Here is an 18,688-nt window from a genome sequence, read left to right as displayed (position 1 = left end):
TTACCAATTTTCCCTATAAAACACTTTCTACTATATCATAATCACATTACCTCAAATAAAGACACTCTCTGCTCGTCTCCTTGGTGGTCTTCATTCTTCATGCTCCTGCTCGTTGCAGTAACACGTTTCTCTTGTCATATGTGCTGTTCTTCATTTTGACAGGATATGAGACTGATTTATGCAAAAGTGGGGAAATGAGAGGTGTGGCAGAGCTTTCCATGTTCCATCAGAGGCCTGTCATGTTCTAGAGGGACATGAGCTGGAGAGAGAGAAAAAGAGAGACAGAGTAAGAGAGAGAGAGAGAGAAAGAGAGAGAGAGAGAGAGAGATGAGGGTGTGGAACAAATGAGCTTTCCACATCTTAATAACTTCTAACAAAGTTAGACACTTGCACCAGCAGTTCTTTTATAGGGATTTAATAGGGAGTTCCCTGTACCTCTACTTTCCTAGGAAAGGCTCACATTGCTGTGAGAATCTGATAGTGTTTAATAGGAGTGTGCCATATCATATCATACACAATAATATCGCCAACATTTTTGAATGTCGTGAACAAAATGATACCCTGAAATATCGTGTCATATCACCCACCGATAATTATCACGTCAGGGTACTACTTTTTGCTGTTTTTAGCAAAAGATAAATTCACACTGTTCTCATTTCCTATGACTATGAGTAAGTCCAGGTAAAGAATGAGTTGAGTGGGAAGTTCAGGAGGGAGGATGTTGTATAATATGGAAAGTCTGATAGGGTTAGTGAATAGTAAAGTGCAGGGTGCAGAGTTTGTATGGATGTCAGTGGGGTGGGTTGGGCAGAACACTGTTCTACTGGCTGTTCCACAGCCTGGTCGCCTGGGGGAAGAAGCTGTCTCGAAACCGGCTGGTTCTGGTCTTTAAGCTTCTAAGCCTCCTTCCACTTGGCAGCTGTGAGAACAGGGAGTGGCTTGGAGTGGCTCAGTAAATATATTTACTAGAGACAGATTATATATGTCTAGTATCATTTATTTAATTTAATCCTGGATATATGGAGGTATTTGGAGTGCATTATTAGTGTCATGATGTTCTGGATCATTGACTTCTGTTACAAATCTTATACTTATTATTATTATTATTATTTATTATTATTATTATTATACTTATTATTATTGTATTTTTTAATATCTCAGTTAGTGGTGTGCCATATCATATTGTATGCATTAATACAATTTAATTTTCATTTTGTTGCAGTATTCTTGAAAAAAAGAAAATATTAATTTAGGGTTTTGTCATATAGTATTATAGTACGTTATTGTGAAAATACCATACATTTTGTGATATAATTTTAGAGCCATATCAACCCCTAGTGTTCAATCTCAGATCAATCATGCTGGTGGTCCGGCCTGAGCAACCTGACCAAGCTAGTCAGCCAATGTGACCAAGCTTTTTAACTACGTTTACCAGGGTATACCTGAATCCTGCTACCATCAAAAACTGGTCTTCTATTGGATTTTTCAGCAGGGTAATCTTAGTTTTGTTTCTCCGACTCTGACTACGCTTTATCTAGCCCTCTGTATCTGAGCCCTGCCAGCCTTGATGAAGATGAGCTTCGGATTCACCACAATAAAGTCGCTCTTCAACTCCGGTGTTACAGCAAGTACCGCACTTTCTGTAGGAAAGAAACAGAAAAACAAAACAAAGAGAAACAGGGTGTCTGATGAATAGACATTTGGGGGTAAAAAAACAAAAAAAAGCAGTGGAGGGAGGAGAAGACGGGAGCCGTGAAGCTGCTGAAAGAACGAGAGATAGATGAGACAGCAAGAAAGAGAGACGAGATGCGGCAGCGACAGCAATTTCTGGAAAGTTTGCCGCCTCCCCTCCCCCTCCCTTCTTTCCCTTCCTATCTCCTGTGCCGAAGAGAGATGTGGAGTTTTGCAGCGTTCCTGTCGGTTTGTTGGCTTTGTAGAGCATCAAAGGAAGGTAGATGCTGTCTCACTCCGTTGCCGTGGCACCCTAGGTGAGATATTCCTCATTTTTTATTGAAATATTTATTTATTTCTTAACAGTCCTGACAGTCTGATGGCCTTTAAAGTCACAGTTTGTTTGATGCGAGAGGAAGCTGACGGGAGGGAAGAGGAAGAGCGATGTGAAGCATTTGGTGGGGGCTAAGTAAAGAGAAGCACAGCGGTGGCATCAGTCTTTCGAGGTCACTTATGGAGTGAAATGTATGCCGTGTGTCTGACAGAAGACAATAAACAAGCTGCAGGCCATGTGGCGGGCTGACTGACCTACTATATATGCTCCGCCCATAAAAAAGTAACCTAATAGCATCTGCTGCTCACTATAAAATAATTCAAGCTAATGAGAATGCGCTGCAAAACACTAACATTGGTAGTCACGGTTTAGCTAAAAATGCTATTTGTTTTGGAATTAATATGCAATAGCTTGCATTCTTAGAATTGAACATGTATTTCAGTTGTGTAATTTGTTTTATTTTACACATAAAACCAATAGGCTAGGCAAACTCTTCCACATCTTGAGCTGGTTAACATTGGCAGATACCTAATTTAGCATCCTAGCCCTGTCATGGCTATGCAGGCTATAAGAGGGCAATGTAAAATCTCGAACAGGACAGTTGAGCCAATTGGTTACTATGGTGAGTTTATCATCATTTATTACAAAGTTTTCACCTATTATGTACCCTAAAAAGGAGACTTTCTGGAGATGAAACCCACATTTTTCTTCTTTAGCATAGAGGTTATTTTTTTTAGGAGAAAATAAACATCATGTAGGATGTGGCGGACATAACTGACATTGGTTTTAAGATCAGGGGAGAAAATTAGCATATCATCAATGACCACTGACAAATAGACCCAATCCTTCATGAAGGATGACCAAACCATAACTAATCATAGTTGTATGCACCAAGGAGGTCAAGCTTAGTGAAGTAGGACATAACCTCGAGTTGTTTGAGGGCTTTGGCAATGAGTGGCAACTGGCAGATGAACTTCTTAGTTCCATGTCATTGGAACAATAACCTCAATAACCAATGCAAGGTCTAAGACCACCATCCTTATTCTTAAACATTTTCATGGGCAAATGTAACCCTGAGCAGTAGCCTCATCTACATACTCCTCCATAGCATTCTCCTTAGCATATGTGAGTGTGAGATTTACAGATTGACTGATGAACATTTACATATACATTGTTCTTTCAGGTGATTGCCTTATCTTTACTCACCCAAATACATATATATCTCTGGTCACGATTGTTTAATCTTTAATGTGTGTTGTAGAGTCAACTGTCACAGACTCGGGGCTACAGTAGCTTCAATAATGACAAAATCGACAACCAACAATGAAAAAAATATATATATGGGCTGAAAAATATACAGATTGTATACATAATGCTACTGACACCATGTTTAAAAGATGGGTCAGAAGAAACTGGGGTTTGATTTCAGGTAAAAAAAAATAAATAAATCAGAGGAGGCACAGCATCTCAACTCCAGTGCATTGCTCCCCTTAACCTCCATCACCCTTCACTATACCTTCCCTGCTATTGAGCCTCGAGCTGGTCAAAGAGAAGCAATATCCTCTGCTCTTACTGTGCTCTGAGGTCTGGAGAGTTATAGTATTCTGACTGTTCAGAAGTGTCATCAACTTTGGAGATTACGCTGTGTCACCGATTCCCCCAGCTTCACCCCACAGCTCAGAGACCCTTTATGGAGAAAGCCAGTTTCCTGGACACACACACACACAAAATGCCACTTAGATTATTCTGTTCCCTCATCCCCTCTGAAAGAGGAGATAATTGCATGTAATTGTAGTTTCTAATGACGGCCGCTCTCTCGGCGGAAAACGTAACAGCCAGTAGCCAGCTGTTATGGGCAAACTCCAGATAGAAGGGAAATCATTAAGCAATTTCATTAAGGTACACTGCCCTACACACAAACACACACATACACACACACACACACACCGACCCTTACCAAAAATTAAACTTTCAGTGCTGGAGGGTCTAATCAATATGGAGCCAAATGGTTTCCGTCAAAACGTGTAGTGGACTATGAATTCATTAACACAGCCTTGTTTTCTTCACAGTCACTTGAATACAAAGTCCTTCACAGTGGGCGCACTGCAGAGTTGGCCGACTTCATCGGGATCACAGCAAATAGGCGTTGTATATGCAATACCCAGGTTTAGTAAGCTGCCAGTGTTTGGCTCTAAAGCAAGGCAGTTACCCCTCGCTGCTGAAGGGGGTGCTGTTGCATGGCTGACCTTACGTATTGACCCTAGATTTCTAAGCTAAGCTATAAGCTCTTTTCTGCTAGCAACCCAGTGATGATGAACCCTGTGATTCTAATACATTGAAGATTGGTACCAAGAAACACTGTTGCACATTATACCCTGCTCAACAAAACTCTAAAATAACACATCCTAGATCTCAATCAATGACATATTCTAATTGAAAATCTGTATTCATTGCATAGTTGAATGTGTTGAGAACAGGACAACACAAAAATCAATCAATGTAAATCAAAATGATCATCCCGTGAAGGTCTGGATATGAAATCATATTTAGAATCATAGTGGAAAACTAAATTACAGCCTGATCCAACTTCAGGTGAAATTCCTCAAGACAAGTGGTGGAGGATGTTCTCCTGAGGGATCTTCTTCCTTCTTCCTTTTGTTGGTGGATGAGACATGATGTTCCAGATGTGCTGGATTGGATTCTGGTCTGTGGAACTGGCAGGCCAGTCCATAGCATCAATGCCTTCATCATGCAGGAACTGCGCGCCAATGGCGAATCTGCCAAACTTGGTGTTCTCTGAAAAATTCAATCACCCTGTTTGGTGTTGGGCTGTAAGAACAAGCCCCACTTGTGGACGTCTCACCCTTATACCACCCTCATAGAGTTTCTGTCAGTTTGAGACATCGCCTCAAGCTATTTCTAGAAGTGAGAGCACTGACAAAATGCAAAAGTGACCAAAACGTTAGCCACAAAGGACAAGAACAGAGAAACGATCTGTGGTCACCACCTGCAGAACTACTCCTTTATAGGCGTTGTCTTGCTAATTGCCTCTCATTTCTACCTGTTGTCTGTTCCATTTGCACAACAGCAGGGGAAACAGATTCACAATCAGTGTTGTTTCCTAACTGGACAGGTTAATTTCGTAGAAATGTGATTGACTTGGAGTTATATTGTGTTGTTTAAGTGTTCCCTTTATTTTATTTTATTTTTGAGCAGTGTATATTGAATAGGAACTCCTAAAACCTGTAAAAAAACATTAGTGATGGTTTATAAACCAAAAAAGTCATCAATCTTTTTATCACATTACTATTTTCTAATGTTCACAAGCAGCTGATGAAGAGAAGCACCTAGAAATTCTTAAAGTCTTAAAATTGAATCATGAAGGAATATTGCTTAGATTTACCAATGAAACCAAAAACTGCAATTTATTAATTATGATTTTAAACCACTGTCAAACTATACCTGCAAGGCCACCTGTTTTTCACAGCAATGCTTTAGAAACCTCAGCAAAAAGACTGAAATCTTTCACAATATGAACTAATGCCATCTACATAATCTCAATGGCATGCACACAAAACTTTGAACAGTTAAATGAAATGCTTAGTAAAATAGTTATGCTTTGAGATTAAAAATAATAGGCCCGACTTTTTTAGAATAGACTTAATATGTAGCCTACTATACTTTGCATCATACTATGTACCAAGAACAAATGTGTCATGACTGCAAAATTACTATTTCTGTGACTGGAAAGTGACAGAGCAGAGCAGAACGAAAACAGTGCTTTAAAACACTCTTGAAGGACAAAAAAAAAAAAACAAGGAAACAAAAACAGAACGGTGTGGTAATGGCAGTTATGTTCTCAATACTGTGGTTAGAATTCTGCCATTACAGTGTTGTGGTGCTGTGGTGATGATGGTAGCCCTACTGATAAGCAAAGGCAGCTCACTATTAGAGTACTGGCAAATGAAAGGCTATTACCGATGGAGGAGTACAGACTAAACAAGGCAGTGTTTTCCAACGGCAAAACAAACCTAAAAAAAAAATCACAAATAAAACAAGGACTATGTTCACACAGCAGGAGAAAGGGGCATAAATACGATTGTCTCACCATATCTGATGTTTATTTTAGGCTGTTCACATATCAAACAGTTATCTACCACTGTCTACTACCACTGCTATGCTGATGACACACAACTAATCCTTTCTTTCTTTCACTTTACTTCCAACACTCAGGTTTTTTCCAGCATCTCAGGATCCCATCTTATCATCTGAAACTCAAGCCCAGGAAGACTGACCTACTGTTCATTCCAGGATCTACAGGTCTTCAACACAATCTTTTCATCTTCTTTAAGAAATAGCCAGTCTTGGACAAGTTGGTTATGGACCAGTTCAAATCTGACTTGGTCATGCAGATTTCTCTTTTATAACATCCAGAGAATTCAACCATTTTTATCTAAGGAAGCCACTCAAGTGCTTCTGCAGTTATTTTAAGATATGTCTTCTGGCTGGTCTTCTGTTCTTTGCAACTGATTCAGAACGAATGTTGCAGCATGACTCGTCTTTAATCTTTTGAAATTCAGTCATGTGACTCCTTTGCTGAGTTCCCTCCACTGACTTCCTATTGTCGCCCACATCAAATTCAGAACCCTGACTCTGGCCTGCAAAGCCAAAAACGGACCAACTCCTTCATACTTGAGGGCAATGGTCAAAGTCTCTTTAAGCTTCCAGTATGCCTCGCCTTGACCCACCATTACTCAAATACCACAGAAGACAGACATCCTGACTCTTCTCTGTCCTGCACCAAGGTGTAGGAATGAACTTCCACTGGGAGTCACTTGCTGTCTTCAAACACCAACTGAAGGCTCATCTTTTTAAACTAAAACTAACTAACGAACTAACTAACACTCTTCCTTTATTGAAACTTGATGTATCTTTCTGGTTCTAGTCTCAACAAATAAGCGATGGGTATTTTAAATAAACAACAAACTGCGATTGTTGTTGCCAACCAAGTTATAAGGTTTAGGGGCCAAATAGGACCAGGTTGGATTGGTAAAGGTTTTTTCCCAAAATAATTAAATTGATGTTTTTTAAAACTTTTATATTTCCTCATGTTATCTTTGTCTAATATTAAAATGTGTTTGTTATGAAAAATACAAGTATAAAAAATATATCTGTGGAGAAATACTTTTTCACAGCACTGTAACACAAAGGAAATCAGATTTGGGTCATTTTTAACTGCTGTGTAAAAGCAACCTATGGATGGTGGCAAATAAAAACATCTAATAATGATAAAAAAACAAGGCTGAGGCACGGAATGCTGGAAATACATCAGGCCACTATAAAAGATCAACACTAACTCTATCTTTTTCAAACGCTCCAGATCATAAGGCAGTCAGCAGTCTGGGCTTCCTGGTGTGTCACATCAGAGATGGTGGAAGAAAATGTTGGAGGGAAAGGTACCTGAGGACAATAAAGTTGGGAAAGGTAGCAGAAACAACAGAGGGCCGATTTCATCACCTCATGTGGCCGCTGTGGACGTGCATGGTGTAGAGAACAGGGCTGCGTATGTATTTCTAGGTTGCCAGACGTGTGCGCTTGTGAGTTTCGGAACGTCTTTTGACTGACACGTCAGACTTATGCAATGTAGTGGAGGAGATGTGCTTGACAGGGAAGGAAACTTACATTTTTTAAGGTTGTGGTGGCAAAAAGCTTTTCAAAATAGAGGCCAGTTAAATAAAAAACGAGTAACGAATTTGTATAACTTGTATTTGGCAAATTCAGAAGTAAACAGCACTGAATAGAACTCAATATTGAATTACAGTGGTCAGTTTGTTTGTGAAACTAGCATTAGGCTTAACTAACCCTTTGAACCCTAGGCTGTTTTGGTGTTTTTTCTTCGTTTTTGTCAGTTCCTATTTCAGGTCTTATAACACAGTAATTATATCAGATAGTCACATGCCCTGAGCTCTTTTCCTCCAGAAGCTATACGGCTGCTCAAAAATATAATCATTTCAAATGTAAAAGGAAGCAGAACTGTTATATTTTCCTGGAACTGATCATGTTTTGGTCAAAATTTTACCAAGTGCCTTTTTTTTTTTTACTTATTTTTGAATGTATAGTCTTTAAATATATTCAAACCTAAGATATCTTTTCAAAAATGGTTAGACTAGAGTGTATATGAGTTATAAGAAAGCATAAGAATATTGATGATAGTTTATTAAATAGCTTATTACTTTGACAAAATACATGGAAAGCATCAGGCAGATTTATTTTTCTTGATAATCACACCTCTAGGATACATGTAGATTACTAAAAACCTGACATTCAGAGAGGCCTATGCCTTTCAGTATTTTGATCAGCACACACAAAGAAAACTATATACAAATATGTAAACTCTTTAATCTAAATAAATAAAAATGTTCAGTGCAAAATAACTACTCAGTATAAATGTGCAAGTAAAAAAAAAACTATACAAAGTAGTGCGCACACCATACCTAGCTTTAGTTTGAGTAAAGCAGGTAGTTTCACACTTTTTCTGTGGACGCTTGTGAGTCATTTACTGATATTATTATATGTTTGAAGCAGTAAAGGTAAATAATATTGGTTGGGGAAGGAGATCTTACCACTTTTTTAGGTGTTTCTCAATGGGTTTCTTGCAGATGCTTTACTGCACAGGGATGTAACTACTATTTTTAGAAAGAGAAAGAACCACCCTTTCTAACCATATATGGATTATGTTAATGTGCGAAGGGATTCCTGAGTAATTAAGCTGAGAATACAAGGTGCGATTTTGGGACGTACAATCCGTCCGTAGGGTTCTAAGGGTTAACAGCGCTAAAATCCCAGCTAACCTCTCACAGCCTTTGAGCTGAACTGCCTGATAGTGAGACCCATAGGTTGGAGACCTCAGGAGGAAGTAGGACTGGCGAGGGCACTTGTCCAAAAAGCCTGTGGAAGTGCCAGTTCACACTGAATTCAAACAGACATCTGCAGGGCAGCTGAACCCAGCCCATGTGGAAGGACCTCTGCCAGAGCAAATGGAGGAGCTGGACAGGAACCAGGCACAGCATGATAGCACAGATTGCAGAGATTAGCTCAGTTTTTAGGTGGTTAATTAGTTTAATAACACCCCAAACAGTCAAAGATGTAAGAGTGGGCTGGGCTTAAAAGCTGACTTACACTTTCATATTTGAGACGATACCATTTATTAAGCAGAGCATAATGATAAGCAGGGAAACGTCTGTGTTAATTATGCTAATGTCGGGCGCAGAGTGGTCCAGTGGGCTAAGCGTTGCCAAATATGATCGGTAGATTGCTTGTTCGAATCCAAGTCATTCAAGTCAGCTTGCCATTAGCTGCGTGAGCCCTAGGAGAGAGTACAACTGGCGTTGTTCTCTCTGGGTGGGTAAATGGTGCTCTTTCATCTCATCATTCCAAAGGCTAATGTCAATCAACAAAAGGCATCTGTGAGCTGATGTATCGGAACCGAGTTGCTGCACTTTCCTCCGAGTTTGCTTTATATTCGGCAATGCCTTATAAGGAGAAGTTTGAAAAGAAGCGGTGGCAGAGTACACCATGATGGGGGATGTACAAATGACTAGCAGCTGAATGGGTGGGACACTTGGTCTGGCTAAATTAGGAGAAAATGGAAAAATATATAAATAAAAAATATATAAAAAAGTACTGTGGCGTGGAAGAGGAAGGAAGACCCGTGAGACTAATGCTGAATGCTCAACAGCTTCTTTATTGAACAGGCTTGCCACTCACTTACAGCCTTTAACAAGAATAGGAGAGCTAAAACCAACAACCCACAGAGCTCAAATAGCCCAAAGGCCACCAACCCAGCTGTGTGTCTCCCAGATGGCAGATCCAGAGTGGTGCCCACCCTCTCTGCATAACCTCTCCCAAGGGAGATGCCCCACCCCTGTCATCCTCGCACACAGGAGAACAGAAACATGCCTGCAGGCAGCCACACACACAACCCAGAGCCGCCACATAGCCCCCCTCCCAAGGGTCAGCCGTCCCGACACAAACCCCACCAACCCAACACAAACCCCGTGTACTACAGAACATTTTTTTTTTTTTTTTTACAATCAGTCGCAAACAAAGTAATTAAGGCGGGCGGGCGGCCTCCGTGCCCGCGGCAGCCTGGAGGGGCTGGGCACGGCACCGCCTGCCAGCGGCTTCGAAGAGCCAGAGTTCAGGTCAGGCACGAGTGCAAGGCCGGCAGGCTCCGCACCACCGTCCACAGTGTCCGACAGTCTCGGCCTATAGGGGGCCAGCCTATCACGGTGCACAATCATAGTGCGTCTGCCCCACCGGATCTTATACACCACCTCCCCCAGCCTGGACAGCACCAAGCACGGACCCACCCAGGCCGACTGGAGCTTCGGGCACAGTCCCTTCTTCCGCTGAGGGTTATATAGCCAAACCCAACGGGTTCCCAAAGCAGCGCGTGTCGTACGCACGCTTCTGCTTCTGTCCGGCAGCAGACTGGTTGGAGCGCGCTAGACGGTGTGCTAATTCCAGCGAAGACATAAGGTCCGAGACGAAAGTGGGCGTGTCCGAAGCGTACCCGCCCCCTTCAGGAGGCGCCCCAAAAGCCAGGGAGACCGGCGTCCTCAGTTCGCGCCCTAACATAAGCAGAGCCGGCGTGAATCCCGTCGTCTCCTGCACAGCGGAGCGACAGGCCAGCAGCACTACCGGCAGGTGCCTGTCCCAGTCACGCTGGTTCTTGTCCGACACCATGGCCAACTGCGCCGCCAGCGTGCGGTTAAAACGTTCCACCAGTCCGTCACTCTGCGGATGAAGGGGCGTCGTCCTGGTCTTATGGATTCCCAGGATGCGGCAGACCTCCGCCATGACCTCCGACTCGAAATTTCTCCCCTGGTCGCTGTGCAGTTCTTCCGGAACCCCGAATCTGCAAAAGAACTCCCGCACCAGGATATCCGCAGTAGTGACCGCCCCTTGGTCCGGCACCGCGTAGGCCTCTGGCCACTTCGTGAAATAGTCCATCGCCACCAGAACAAAGCAATTTCCAGAGTCCGTCACCGGAAAGGGGCCCAGCACGTCCATGGCCACCCGCTCCATCGGGCTGCCGCACTGGTAAGGGTGAAGTGGGGCGTGGGGCGCCCTCGAGGGGCCCTTCTTGGCAGCGCACACGTTGCAGTAGTGCACATAGAGTTCCACGTCGGTTCTACACCCAGGCCAATAGAAGCGTTGCCTCAGGCGCTTCAGAGTCTTGGTGACACCAAAGTGCCCAGCCCCAGGTGACCCATGAACTCCCCGTAGGACCGATCCCCTAAGCGCCCGCGGTACCACCACCTGAAAAACGCGCCGCCCGTTCGCCAGATCCTCCCAGGTATGGCACAGCACGCCGTCGGACAAACTAAAACTAGCCCAGTTGGAGCGCAACGCCTTAGCAATCGGGCCCAGCAGCACCACCTCCCCCCACGACGGTGTGACGTTCGCACTGAGCGCGTGTACTGCCCACGATAATTCGAATTATCGTGGGCAGTACACGCGCTCAGTGCGAACGTCACACCGTCGTGGGGGGAGGTGGTGCCGCTGGGCCCGATTGCCCGAAAGCTGCTCTATGGACACGGCCGGCGCGACAAAGCATCCACGTTACTGTGGCCACGGCCCGGGCGGTGCACAACCTCAAAACGAAACTCCTGGAGTCTAGATAACCAGCGCGCAAGTTGGCCCTCGGGCTCGCGGAAATGCATGAGCCACTGTAGCGAGGCGTGGTCAGTGCGCAGCAGAAAGGGCACACTATACACGTACACTCGGAAATGTTTAAGGCTTTCGACCACTGCGAGTAGTTCCCAGCGCGTTACGCAATAGTTGCGCTCCGCCTTGTCCAGGCGGCGGCTATAGTACGCTATTACGTGCTCGGAGCCGTCCTGAACCTGCGACAGGACCGCTCCGAGGCCGTGGTCGCTCGCATCAGTATCCACAATGAAACTCTCAGACACCTTCGGATACGCTAGAATCGGAGCATTGCACAGGCAGCTTTTTAGCTCCTCGAATGCCCGCTCCGCCTCGTCAGACCAGCGGAATTTCACACTAGGCTTAGTCAGAGCATGCAGCGGTGCTGCCACGTCCGCGAACCCCCTAATAAACCACCTGTAATACGAGGCGAGCCCCACGAAGCTGCGAACCATTTTTGCGTCTCGCGGTGTGGGCCAGTGACGGACCGCCTCCGTCTTTTTGGGATCGGTTTCCACGCCAGCACCGCTCACTACGTGGCCCAGTAAGCTCACGCGCTGCCTTAGCAGATTACACTTTGCCGGATTGAGCTTCAGGTTAGCCGCCTGAATCGCGCCGAGCACCATTTCAAGGTGAGACAGTGCGGAGTCGAAGTCAGTTCCGTGCGCCAAGACATCATCCAAATAAACGACGCAGCACGACCGCGGAACCCCGCATAAAACACGCTCCATAAGACGCTCAAAAGTAGCCGGCAAGTTACACAATCCGAACGGAAGCACCGTGAAATGCCATAGGGCTGAGCCGAGCGAGAAAGCGGTTTTCTCCCTATCCCCCGCCAGACAGCTGGTCCAGCGTATCGTCGATCCTGGGGAGCGGGTAGGAGTCAAGCTTCGTGACAGCGTTAAGTCGTCGATAATCCACGCAAAAGCGCCAATTTCCATCCTTCTTTTTCCCCACCGGGGCCGACCACGGGCTGCTCGAAGGCTCAATAATGCCTGTACTCGCCATCTCGCGGACTAACTGCTCCGCCGCTACGCGCTTTGCTAACGCCAGACGGTGCGGCCTCAGCCTGATGGGCTGGGCGTCACCCGTGTTTATCGAATGAACCGCAAGGCTAGTTTTAGTACACTCGCGCTCAGACACAGCAAAACTCGTGCGAAAACGGCCGATCAGTTCGCGCAAACGGAGTTGTTGGGGACCAGATAAACCCACACAACTGCGCTCCAGCATCTCCTCTATCGGATCTACACTCAACCCCACATCCAGCGGACCCTCTACCGTATCACGCACCGAATCACACACATTCCCTCCCACCAGGTCACTTACCTTGCCGACATCAATCATCAACTCCGTTAATCCTAGGAGACCTATAGGATCCCCGGTGACTGAAGAGAGAGCGATGCGCTGGCTGTTGTCAGTCACAAACTCGGCCGCTACCTCCGTCGCTAGCTCGGGCCGTATCAGTGAGACTGACGAGCCCATGTCCACCAGCGCGTTCACCGTCACTCCATTCAATGTGCATTTCAGGAAATAGCCGCTGAGTCCGGCAGTTCCGGAATCAGATCCCGAGGGTAAGCATAGCGTTCCTGGGGCCACCGTAATCCTCACTGGGTGGTCCCGGCTCCGTTTCCCGGCCGGCTGCAGTGCGCTCGCTTGTGGCCACGCCCCCCGCAGCGCCAGCACTCCAGTTGGGCATCAGACCGGCTCCGGCCCCACCTCTGCGAATCACGGCCAACCGGCGACGCCCCCCACGGTCCAGGATGGCTTGAGAGGATGAGTTCAGACCGCTCCGCCACCTCCACCGCGGACTCCAGGGTCTGCGGGTCGGCCAGCCTCACGTGTTTGCGCAGCTCGCTCGGCTCGAGGGCGCGCAGAAAGTGATCCAACGCGAGCCTCCTCTGGGCCGCTCGCGGAAACGTTGGGTAAGCTTGGCGGGTTAGCAGGGCCATCTCCGATGCCAGCACGCCCAGTGTCTCTCCCTGCTGTCGGCGTCTGTCCGCCACTAGCATTTTGGCGGCCGCCTCCGACGGTTGGCGGCTGAAACGTGTTCTCAGCGCCCGCGTCAGTTCAGGCAGCTCGCAGCGGCACTCGGTGGGGAGCTCGATCAGTACCCTCAGCGCGTCGCCCCGCAGCGCCAGGCAGAGGTTGGCTGCCGTCTTGGCGTCCGTCCAGCCTGCACCACCCGCTACGATCTCAAGCTGAGCTTCGAAGGCTGTCCAGTCAGCGCTGCTTTCGTAGGGGGTAAGGCGGGGTTGAGCCTTCAAGCCCGCCATCCCCGAGGCTTGCGCCGCCATCATCGCGCCGTCCGCTCTGGGAGCCAGCGCCGCCGTGCTCGCGTCGTCCTCTCCCCGGCCACGACCTCCGAACAGCCCGCTGGCGCCGTCAGGTCCGAGTCCACTTCGCTGGAGAGCCTTGCCTCTAGTCCGTTGGTCCGCTGTCTTCCTCCTCAGCCGTTCGATTTCCCCTGCCAGCAGCTCAATATCTTCCAGCAGGGTCACTTCTGACACCAAATGTGGCGTGGAAGAGGAAGGAAGACCCGTGAGACTCATGCTGAATGCTCAACAGCTTCTTTATTGAACCAGCTTGCCACTCACTTACAGCCTTTAACAAGACTAGGAGAGCTAAAACCAACAACCCACAGAGCTCAAATAGCCCAAAGGCCACCAACCCAGCTGTGTGTCTCCCAGATGGCAGATCCAGAGTGGTGCCCACCCTCTCTGCATAACCCCTCCCAAGGGAGATGCCCCACCCCTGTCATCCTCGCACACAGGAGAACAGAAACATGCCTGCAGGCAGCCACACACACAACCCAGAGCCGCCACAGTACATTTATATACTTGCAGACTGTCACTTTAAATGTCAGGGTGTTAAATAACACTTGTCAATCAACATCTGAGCTTTATTTCTATATTTTTTACACTAACCAACTTAGTTACACGCTTGCTATTTATACATTATACACCATCTTACATGCTCAATAAATACATTCTGCTGAATATATTTTTCTGTACTTATTCATTTCATACAAAATGACTGCATAAACCCGCCATGCACTCTGCCATTTAACTTACCTCACTAATACCATAACAGAATGTTCTTATCAATAAAGTGTCCTGCTGCTTCTCTCTCTCTCTCTCTCCGCCCCATATGCACACAGTGCACGAGCCATTTATTCCACACAAAAAACACTTTGACGGATGCTGAGCTGAGAGACAGGGATGGAGGGGTAAAAAGAGAGGTGAAAAAGGAGAGAAATGCATGAGCATCGATCTGGCTCGCAGGCACGTCTTGTCTCCTCAATAGAGCAATATTGATGTGCTGGAATTGCCTCTGAAGAGGGGTGTGCTTGTGTGGGCATGTGTTCTTTGTGTCGATAAAAACGGTATTAGAACACTAAATATATCATAGCTGACGAATGTAATGTGGCAGAACTGTAATATATATATATATATATATATATATATATATATATATATATGTACACACACCACACTCAGGCTTTATACAGGCATATGTATTTGTCAATATCTTCACGTTTACAGCTTCAGGCTTGCTTTATTCTTATTTGCTTTCTAGTAAAAGTAGATATTGTGGAGTCTTAACCCTTTGATGCGCAAGGGACTGGACCCTACACTCTTCCATTAGTGGATCAAAAATAACCAGTGTAAGAATCAGTATGTCTTCTTGCCAATATGCCACCATTAATAATTAATTTTCTGTAATAAATCTGTAATAACTCATAACATGATCAACATGTATCATTAGATATTAAGGAAACATGACGAGTTTAAGCACCGACAGCTCTTGTCAGCAAAGCTTCAGCCAGTGTTTTCTTATTTGAACTTAATTGTGAGGTACTTTACAGTCATCTGTGTGGGTTGTGGGTGACCTCCGAAAAATGGCCATTTGGTTTTGCATAAACCAGACTTTGGAATCCTATAAAACCAGCAAATCAAACTGTTATCAAATGACACTAGTCAATTATTAAAGACGCCTTTCTATACTATTAATGACATAAGTATCAAGTTATATTACTGTAGCATTTCGAAGAAATGGAAAGTCAAACTAAGCAAAAATGTCCATTTGGTTTTGCATAAACCAGAGTTTGGAATCCTATAAAAACAAACTGTTATTAAATGACACTAGTAAATTCTTGAAGAAGCCTTACTATACTATTAATGACATAGTATCACTTTATATTACTTAGCAATTTGGAGAAATGGAAAGTCCAGACCTTCGACCATTTCTGTTTAATTCAGTCTGAACCAAAATAGCTTGCGTGAAAGGTGGTGCCAACCATGGTCTGGAACAAAGAACCAAAATTTGGCCAGACTAAATTAGTAAAGATCTCATTGTCAAGTATTCACAGTAAATAATTCAAGATATATTTGACCAGTGGTAGGATGGTCCCCCCTTAAATGTGAGTCTTGGTCCTCCCAAGGTTTCTTCCTCCTCCTCCAGCTCTGAGGGAGTTTTTCCTTGCCTCCGCGCTCACTGGCGGTTCTGTATTATGTATTTTCTATGTTTAATCTTTTGCCTGACTCTTTGTCCTGTGATCATGTTTCTGTAAAGCTGCTTTGTGCCAACACCAGTTGTAAAAAGCGCTATACAAATAAATTTGATTTGATTTGATTTGATATACTACTGTAGCAATTTGGGGAAAATTCAAAGTCAAACTTAGGAAAAATGTCAATTTGGTTTTGCATAAACAAGAGTTTGGAGTCCTATAAAAGCAGCAAATCAAACTGTTATCAAATATCACTAGTCAATTATTAAAGACTTTCTATACTATTAATGACATAAGTATCAAGTTATATTACTGTAGCATTTCGAAGAAATGGAAAGTCAAACTAAGGATAAATGTCCATTTGGTTTTGCATAAACCAGAGTTTGGAATCCAATAAAACCAGCAAATCAAACTCATATTACTTGATACCATTACATTCTGGAAGAAGTCTTTCTATACTATTAATGGTATAAGTATCAAGTGATATGACTGTAGTATATTGGAGTTATGGGATGTTATACTTAGGGAAAAAGGGGGATTGGGGGAGCACCACAAAGCATTTGTTCTTAAGGCATCCAAATGGCTAGCTATGGCACTGGAGAGATAACATGAAATTGTGAGGTGAGCATCTAAAACTTCTGGTTTATAGATTGTGCACTGGTTTTCACACATGCATACAGACCTCGGCACCATCTTTCCTTTTTATTTATTTAACACCTTCATTGGATATTGACCACCTCTGAGGCCCAGGTGTCTTCGGATAATCATTTGAAAATATCAAGAGCCCCCTGGTCACTCAGCTCCTGATATTTTTCTCACACTGCCGTAAAATCCATCAATTCTGATTAAGCTCCTGATCCGGAAAGATACTTTAGATTTGTTAAAAGTGTCAGATATTGTCTTGAGCTCAATCATTCAGATTCTAACCTTTACCATTATCAACAGTGAACCTATTACAGTGACCTACCACATTAGATCATGATAACCTCCTCCCACGGGCTCTTCCTCCATACTCTGCGTTGGGTGAATCATGCTTTTAAGAAGTACGCTTCCATCTTTGGCTCTATGACTGCTGCGGCTCTGGAGAATTAATGACATTGATTATGTGTCAGGGCTAACCTCTAAACTAGAGGAAGGACACCGAGAGATCAGGGAACAAGAGAAGGAAAACAAAGGGATCACCGGGCTATTAACGCTGTTCATAAAACGTGCTCCTCTTCAATCGTCACTGTCCATCACGGCTGATGGATTCCTGATGGCGACGTCCTCCCCTGCATCACAATGTGTCTCCTTACACAAGATGACAGTGTAATGAGTTTGGTCAGGCTTTTTCCAAGGCTGCCTTGTTCTCACATCTTCAAAAGCCTTGTCGTATCTCCTGCAGGGCCACCAACGATCAGCTCAGTTCCTGAGTTCTACCTGAGTTTCATCCTGAAGCTGCAGTTCTCTATGGAAGTCTTACACTGATCTGCATAAGGCCCATAGGCATTGCTGACCAGATGCAATATTTCCCTATATTTAATAAGGATGCCTCAGGACAACATACAGTTGCAAGAAAAAGTATGTGAACCCTTTGGGATTACTTGGATTTCTGCATAAATTGGTCATTAAATGTGTTCAAAGTTTTCATCTAAGTCCCAATAATGGAAAACGCAGTCTATTTAAACCAGTGGCGAGCTGTTAATATAGTGGGTACCCCTTCTGCAACACCCTGAGAAGGGGTTAGACAGCCATGGCCCCGCCCCGTAGTGAAAATCATGAATCTGATTGTTTAGACTGTGAAAATAATAAAAAAAAAAATAGCTGCATCAAAAAGGAAGTGTCAGATTGCAATGCTATTGGAAAGGAAGATTAAAAATAGTTTTTCAAGAACAATAAATTATCACAAATATAGACTGATATGGACAATATTTATTAGGCTACAATTATAGATGTAGTGTGTAATGCATGTGTAATGAGTCACAGGGGTTCATAATTGCTAATGTCCAGCAATAATTCCTGCAGATTTTGAGATAAAAGTGGAGGGTTGGTAGCACATCCAATAACATCCCATACATGTGGTCTAATAATGCATCTGACCATAGCATAGAATCTGTGTCTTTCAGGCAAGCTTGTGAGATGGTCACAGTACATGGATGACAGGGGTGTGCCATATCACAACGATATTTATCGTTATTTATTTACTTCAGTCCTGGATTATGTGTGCATTTTTAGTATCATGACACTTTGGATCATTGACTTATGTTAGAAAATTGTTATAAAATGTATATTATTAAATATTTTTTGTGAATATCATGTTGTATGCAATAATAAAACGTAATTTTCATTTTGTTGCAGTAGTGTATCCTTCTAATATATATTCATTTAATTCAGTGTTTTGTCATATCACCAAGAGTATCGTTATCTCAAAAATACCATGTAATATTGCGATTATTTTAGACCCCTAGTGGACAAGCATTGTGCTG

Source organism: Astyanax mexicanus, chromosome 11 (genome assembly GCF_023375975.1).
Source record: "Astyanax mexicanus isolate ESR-SI-001 chromosome 11, AstMex3_surface, whole genome shotgun sequence".
NCBI lineage: Eukaryota > Metazoa > Chordata > Actinopteri > Characiformes > Acestrorhamphidae > Astyanax > Astyanax mexicanus.
Note: the sequence above shows the minus strand (reverse complement) of the source record.